Source organism: Chiloscyllium punctatum, chromosome 31 (assembly GCF_047496795.1).
Source record: "Chiloscyllium punctatum isolate Juve2018m chromosome 31, sChiPun1.3, whole genome shotgun sequence".
NCBI lineage: Eukaryota > Metazoa > Chordata > Chondrichthyes > Orectolobiformes > Hemiscylliidae > Chiloscyllium > Chiloscyllium punctatum.
The window spans coordinates 44,935,870-44,944,398 of record NC_092769.1 but is presented as its reverse complement, the minus strand read 5'-3'; positions in this window follow the sequence as shown (position 1 = coordinate 44,944,398).

The following is an 8,529-nucleotide window of genomic DNA, read 5'->3' as shown; positions in this document are numbered from 1 at the left end:
CTGGTGTCAGTGACTGTTGCGTTCGTGTATATCAACGCTGCCTGTGCATTTCCCACACCACTCTCATCTAGACTCTGCTGTCCAGCATCTGCAGTCCTTGTTTTTTCCTAGTTGGTTTCTATCAGACAGGCAGAGATTGGTATCAGTGACTGTGGGTTTGGTTTATATCAGACAGGGGGAGATTGGTGTCAGTGACTGTGGATCTGGTTTATATCGGACCGGAGGAGATTGGTGTCAGCGACTTTGGGTCTGGTTTATATCCGACAGGCGGAGACTGGTGTAAGGGACTGTGGGGCTGGATTATATCAGACAGGGTGAGATTGGTGTCGGACTGTGGGTCTGGTTAATGTAAGGCAGGGGGAGATTGGTGTTGGACTGTGGGTCGGATTCATATCAGACAGGGTGAGATTCGTGTCAGGGACTGCAGAGCTGGTTTATATCAGACAGGGGGAGTTTGGTCTCAGGGACTGTGGGTCTGGTTTATATCAGACAGTGGGAGATTGGTGTCAGTGACTGTGGGTCTGTTTTATATCAGATTGGGGGAGATTGGTGTCAGGGACTGGGGCTCTGGTTTATATCAGACAGGGGGAGATTGGTGTCAGTGACTGTGGGGTTGGTTTATATCAGACTGGAGGAAAATTTTGTCACTGTCTGTTGGGCTGTGTGAAAGCAGACATGGGGAGATTTGTGTCTGTGGGGTGGTTTTTATTCGACTGGGGCTGATTGGTGTCTGTGAGTTAAGGGCTGGTTTATCTCTGACAGGAGGAGTCTGCTGTCACTGACTGTGGTGAGGACGTTCTAAAGCCAGAAAGGGATCAGTTCCATATTTTAATTCTCCTTCAAGGCATACTGGGCACTCAAGAGTTTAACATTCCACTGCGAAACAGACTCCCTATAGTATCAATTACAGAATAGACCGAACATCTCATTCGGATCACTGAATCTTCGAGAAGGAATCCATTGCAGCCACACTTGCGGATTCCTCTGCAGCCTCAGGGAAAGGTATTTGTCCTCCCCAGCCAAGATTGGTAGCCTTGTCCCCAACCCTGTTACACTGCCTCCTGCTCCCATTATCTTGCTTCCTCTCCGTATTAGCATAGGGATGTGAATTCCCGGTTGAAAACAGGCAAAACCCTTCAGTTTTAATCTCTTCCCATTGACACATGATCATGAAGAATACGATAGTCAGTCGCTGTAATCCATTCACTCATTATCGCAGGACATCGACATTCACCGGGCCTGAAGCAATGTAACGACAATCAACCATGTGGCTGAGAGACCTTTTGTATTATTCCCATAAAAAGTACTGCCTTTGTGTGTAGAGCAGACATTAGTGGAGAAGTGTCACCACAAGTAGACACACGACTCCTTTGAGAATCTCACGCTGCACTCCGATAATAAAGTATCTGCTGTTGTACTGAAACTTGTGTCGTCTGGCTTTGTGGAACAAAATATACATTTAACAGCCTGACAATTCTATATTTGAGTTTTAATTTTCAATCAAGAAGTGTCTGCTTTGCCTCCCCATATCTAACACCCATCAGATTTCACCTCTACAGCCTCAGATCCTCTCTGTAACCACAAATAAACGCTGAGTGCTGAAGAAATGGAGCAGGTCCAGAAGCATCTGCAGAGAGTGAGAACAGAGTTCAAATCCAGGTCTAACAGTGTGTCAGAATAAAGCTCAATCTTGTGGCACTTCCACATTGACAATTGTTAGTGCGAACACCTCATTGAAAGTTTCTTCATTGTCCTTTTCTTTCTAATTGCAGCGGTCTACAGTGTAGAACAAGTCCCTTCAACCCATTGCTTCTGGGCCAGTCAAAAACCACCTTCAAACTATGGTAACTTCATTTCTCAGCCCTCAGCCCATCACCCTGTATAAGGTAAAAACAAGGACTGCAGATGCTGGAAACCAGAGTCTACATTAGTGTGGTGCTGGAAAAGCCCAGCAACTCAGGCAGCATCCGAGGAGCAGGAAAATTGACGTTTCGGGAAAGCAGTACAGACTACAGATTCAAAAACACCAGCAACGGTTCTCCTTCAAGACCCATCACCTTGTATGTCTTGGCATTGCAAGTGCACTTCTGAATACTTCTTCAATGATTTGAGAGCTTTTGTCTGCAATACCCTTCTGGCAGTGAATTCAGTTTCTCACCACCCTCTGGATGAAGGCCTTTTTCCTTCATTACACAGACCATGAGTATAGGAGTTAGGACATCATGTTGAGGTTGTACAGGCCTCTTCTAGAATACTGTGTCCAATTCTGGTCTCCCTGTTAAAGGAGGGGTATTGTTAAACTGTACAGAAAATATTTACAAGATGTTGCCAGGACTGAAGTGTTTGAGTTATTTGGAAAGGAGCTTGAAGGTTGAGGGGCGACCTTGCAGAGGTTCACAATATAATAAGGGGCATATATAAGGTGAATGTCAGATGTCTTTTCCCTCGGGTGATAGACTTCAGGGCTTGTATATGAAGAGGAAGGGATTAGAGGGATATTGAACAAGTACTGGTAAATGGGACTAGGATAAGTTAGGATATCCGGTCAGCATGGACGAGTTGGGTCGAAGGATCTGTTTCTGTGCTGTACGTCTCTATTACTCGATGACATGGTTGAGATGTATAAAATAATGAGAGGTGTTCATAAGGCAGATAGTGAGGAAATTTTCCCCTTGGACTAGAGAGCTTATTCCCCCCTAGACTTCAGGACTAGGGGACATATTTTTAAAGTGAGAGGAGAAAGATTTAAAAGGGAAATGAGGGTCAACTTTTTCTACACAGAGAGTGGTTCGTGTGTGAATGAACTTCCAGAGGAGTTAATGGATGCAGGTACAGTTCCAATGTTTAAAAGATATTTGGACAAACAGGAAAGAATTGGAGGGATATGGGCCAGGAGCAGGCGGTGGGATTATGATAAGCATTGGCTTGAGGGGAACCAAAAGGTCTGTTTCCGTGCTGTATGACTTTATCACTGACATTCCCCTTAAGTCTCCTGCCCCTTACCTTAAATATCTGCACTGCCTTCCAGTCTTTACAGCATTTGTCTTAACTGGTTCCTCCATCAAGGGGAATATTTCCTTATTGTCTACCCAATCAACACCTCTCATTATTTGATACATCTCAATGATGTCATAGAGTCAGACAGATGTCCAACACACAAACAGATCCTTCAGTCCAACTCGTCCATGCCGACCAGATATCCGAAATTAACCTAGTCCCATTTACCAACACTTGGCCCTCTAATCCCTTCCAATTCAAGTTAAAAATCACACAACACCAGGTTATAGTCCAACTGGTTTATTTGGAACCACTAACTTTCGGAACGCTTCTCCTTCATCAAATTGTGGTGGAGTTTTCTAATACCCCTCCCGATACCTTTTATATGTTACTAGCCACGTACTGGCCTGCACTTCCTCTTGCATACACGCACCGCCTGTTGCATGAAAAAGTTGGCCCTTAGGACCTTGTAAATCTTGCCCCTCTCACCCTAAACCTATGCCCTCTAGTTCTGGACTACCACACCCCAGGGAAAAGACCTTGTCTCTTTACCCTATCCATGCCTCCATGATTTGATAAATGTCTGGAAGGTCACTCCTCAGCCTCCAACACTCCAGGGAAATCAGTTCCAGCCTATCCAGCCTTCCCTGTAGTTCAAACCCTCCAACCCTGGCAACATGCTTGTAAATCTTTTTTTGAACCCTTTCAGATTGCACAACATCCTTTCTACAGGAATCAGAGCAGAATTGCACACAATACGCCAAAGGTGGCCTAACCAATGTCCTGTACAGCCACAACATGACTTCCAAACACCTTTACTCAATACTCTGACCAATAAGGGAAAGCATACAAAAAGCCTTCTCCACTATCCTATCTACCTGCGACTCCCCTCTCAATCTCTCTGGTCTAAGGAAAACGACCCAATCTTTCCAGTCTCTCTTCATAACTGAAACTCTCCAGCTCAGACAACATCCTTCCAAGTCTCGACTGCTCGCATATCCCTCCTTAAATGTGGATTCCAGAAATGCAGACAACAAGCTAGCTGTCCCCTAGCCAATGTTTTCGACAGTTCTGACAGAACTTCCCAGCTCAAACTCTGTGCTTAACAAGGGAAGGCGAGTTTATCACCTGCCCGGGTGTTTAAGTGACTGGTGGACAGGCACAACAAGGTCCCTCTGATCTTCAGTGCTTCCCAGGGCCCTATAGTTCATCATGTATTCCCTTACCATGTTTGCCCCCCTATTGTCTAATTCTATCTTCCTCACTCTTTGCCAGCACATTAGTTTTCATATCATCCGTGAACTCACTGATCAATCCTCCCACTTTCAAGTGAAAGTTATTTCTATAAACCTAGAAACTGCGAGGACCCAATACTGGCCTCTGCAAGATCCCACTGGGCACAAGCTTCCAGTTACAGAAGCAATCTCAACCATCACCCTCTGCTTCCTGCCACTCAGCCCATTGTGAATCCAATTTACCAAATTTCCTTGGGTGCCAAAGGCTCTTGTCTTTGCCATCAGTGTCCCATGCAGGACCTTATCAAAAGCCCCACTGAATTCAAAGCAGCCTACACCAAATGCATTGCTGTCACCTACACATCTGGCCATCTCTTTGATAAATTCAATCAGGTTGGTCAGATATGACCTTCCTTTAATAAAACCACACCAACTGTTCTTGATTAATCCCTGCCTGCTCCAAGTGCAGATTCATTCTGTCCCTAAGTATTCATTCCAACAGTTTCCCCACCATCAGATTGATTAGCCTGTATATTTCTGGTTTCTCCCTCCTTTCTTCTTGAAGACCTTGTCACACTGACTATTTTATATTGATGTCTGCAGCCAAGTGTTAGGTCTCTTGTACAGCTTGGGAAAGGTAGAAAGGAACAGTGGTAGCATCTTTACTTCTGAGCTAGGAGATCCAGTTTCAAGTCCCACCTGGTCCAGAGGAATATAATACCATCACTGAGCAGGTCGGTTGAGAAACTGTCTCCAAGCTGTTTTTGATCTACCTGGAATTGTTTCCTCCTCTCCTGAAAAAACTTAATTAATCTTGAATAGACATTCCAACAATACCTCTGCACCTGAATGGCACAATCTCTTCTCAATCTAATGTTGCTTGTTCCTTCCATCCCAACCTCTTCTGGGAGCTTCACAGCATTCACTTTATCCCAGTTAGGTGAGTTTTTCAGATTTTAAAAACTTTCACATTTGTGTCTATGCCAGTTTTTTGAAAATCAAGGACCAATCAACCTGAAATAACAGCATGAGTTTATTTTCTTGGATACACAATATAACCTTACACACACACACACACACACACACAGACACACAGACACACAGACACACAGACACACACACACACACACACACACAGGCATGGTTGAGGTTTTGATGGAGAGATCATATCTCCCAGGACTGAACCCTGATCCCGAATGATGACCTCTGCAGGGAGACAGACATTAACTGCAAATGACTTCTTGGATCTTCCTGTGCAGCATCCCTTCCATCGACAGCATTGGTCTGTTTGGGTGCCTGCTTTTCTAAACAGTGTCCAAGCAACAAGTGATGATAGATTCATAACAGTTTTCCTCCAATCCATGTTTAAGGCATGTGTTTGTGTTATTTTTCACTGAGTGTTGATCTACACTTCTAAAATGGGGAGTGGTTTCCATCTCAGATTACCACACCAGCGTGCCTTGGGGACCCTGAGGAAATGATTAGGGAAGTGTATCTGTACCATTCCACCTTCTGCAACCTATACCGCCAGATAGTGCTCCCTCAGGACCTCAGAAAACATCTACTCAATGTGTTTATCCCCAAAGAACCTCGACAAAACATTTATGTCCTCAATACCTCAGAAAGCAAACCTGTTGCCCCCTTGGACCGTGTTCGTCCCCAAACCTGTTCTCATTGTGATGGCCCACAGCCACCCCCAAGATTGGAGGCCCGGGCCCAGAACATTATTTGAGTCTCTGGATTGATCGTAGAATGTGGAAGCAGGCTATCTGGATTATCAGCTTCACATTGAGCCTCGGCAAAGCAGACCATTCCCCCCACCCCAACCCATCCCTGGATCCCTTCATTTTCTCTGGCTAATCGACCTAGCCTGCACATCCTTGGACAGTGGGAGGGAACTGGAGCACCCAGAGGCTAACACGGGGAGAATGTGCTAACTCCACACAGATAGTCGCCTGAGGATGGAATCGAACCCGGGTGGGGTGAGGCAACACTGAGCCCCCGTGACAATCCCACCATCTCCTCCCCGTTGATGACAGTTTGATGTTTATACCCGGGGATTATCTAACTTGTCTAGCGTTTATTTAAGAAAGCTTTGGGACAAGGGCAATGCCTCAAGATGCTTGATCCCCCTCAAAAAAAATTTATATCTATTTCAAAAAGAGACTTTATTCACAAAATAAAACTTTACGTACAAACATAGTCACTAAAGTTCGGCTCTGTACAGTCTTTACAACAAGTCTTTGTCATGACATATATACTCCCCTTGGCTGATTAAGTGAAATAAGGTAAAAAGTAAAAAGGTAAAAACCGAAACATCGATTTCGCTGCTCGTTGGATGCTGCCTGAACTGCTGTGCTCTTCCAGCACCACTAATCCAGTAAGTGATTAACTGAAATGTTAGCTCTGAGCTGTTCCTTCTGAATTAACATCACAAAGTTAAATTGAGAAGGATCTTTGTGAAGTGCCTGTGTTCTGTATCTGTTCTCCCATGTATCCCGCCCTCCGAATACAATACCTTACACAGCCTTAAACCTGTTTGTTAACTTTCAGCAGAAGCAGCCTCAGGGCATTGAACACAGACTGAATTACTCAGTGATGCTTGGATCAGGTCAGATCAAATTCTCAAGCAAACAGAGGGCTGGGGAAATTCAGTAGCAATGGTGAAGAGAGAGAGGAACAATTCACATTTCAAGTGACCATTCCTCAAAACGGTCTGTTCTGAAGGAACTTTCCCGCAGAAATCACTGGATTGAAAGGTGAACTCTCTCTCTGTGTCTTTCCCCCTCTCCCCTTAGAGATGCTGCCGGACATGCTTAGCTCCTTCAGCAATCTCTGTATTGATGTTTCAGGTCTCCAGCGCGTCCGTACAGATAGATTTTAGTGTTGAAATCTCAAGCTTGCTCTATTAAAGGGATTGAATTCCTCCCCCATAAAGGGGTAGGGCGGGGGGCCGTTACCTCAGCTCACAGGTTCGTGATGCCAACATTATTGGCTCAATCTCTATCATGGAGGAGAAAATAAGGACTGCAGATGCTGGAGAGCAGAGCTGAAAAATGTGTTGCTGGAAAAGCGCAGCAGGTCAGGCAGCATCAACCGTTCAGGAGTATCGACGTTTTGGGCATGAGCCATTCTTTAGGAGTGAGGAAAGTGTGTCAAGCAGGCTAAGATAAAAGGTAGGGAGGAGGGGCTTGGGGGGAGGGGCGTTGGAAATGAGATAGGTAGAAGGAGGTTAAGGTGAAGGTGATAGACCGGGGAGGAAGTGGGGTGGAGTGGTCAGGAACAAGATTGCAGGTCAAGAAGGTGGTGCTGAGTCCGAGGGTTGCGACTGAGATAAGGTGGGGGGAGAGGAAATGAGGAAGCTGGAGAAATCTGCATTCATCCCTTCTGGTTGGAGGGTTCCTAGGCGGAAGATGAGGCGCTCTTCCTCCAGCCGTCGTGTTGCTATGGTCTGGCGATGGAGGAGGCCAAGGACCTGCATGTCCTTAGTGGAGTGGGAGGGGGAGTTGAAGTGTTCAGCCAAGGGGTGGTTGGGTTGGTTGGTCCGGGTGTCCCAGAGGTGTTCTCTGAAACGTTCCGCAAGTAGGCGGCCTGTCTCCCCAACATAGAGGAGGCCACATCGGGTGCAGCAGAGGCAGTAAATGATGTGTGTGGAGGTGCAGGTGAATTTGTCGTGCAAATGGAAGGATCGCTTAGGGCCTTGGTGGGAAGTGATGGGGGAAGTGTGGGCGCAAGTTTTGCATGTCTTGCGGTTGCAGGGGAAGGTGTTGGGAGAGGAGGTTGGGTTGGTGGGGTTTGGGAACCTGACGAGGGAGTCGCGGAGGGAGTGGACTTTCCAGAACATTGATATGGGTGTGGAGGGAAATATATCCTTGGTGGTGGGGTCTGTTTGGAGGTGGCGGAAATGTTGACGGATGCTGAGATGTATATGGAGGTTGGTGGGGTGGTAGGTGAGGACCAGTGGGGTTCTGTCCTGGTGGCGATTGGAGCACCACACTGTCAGAGGGTCAGCACTGAGGGAGTGCGCACTCAGAGGGTTAGTATTAAGGGAGTGCTGCACTGTCAGACGGTCAGTGCTGAGGGACTGCTACATTGCCAGAGGGTGAGTACTGAGGGATCATGCACTGTCAGACAGTCAGTAGTGAGGTACTGCTGCATTACCAGAGGGCCATCTCTGAGGAGTACTACACTGTCAAAGGGTCAGTACTGAGGGAGCACCACACTGTCAGAGGATCAGTCCAAAGGTAATGCCACACTGTCAGAGGCTCTGTACTCCGCCGCATCTGCTCCCAGGAGG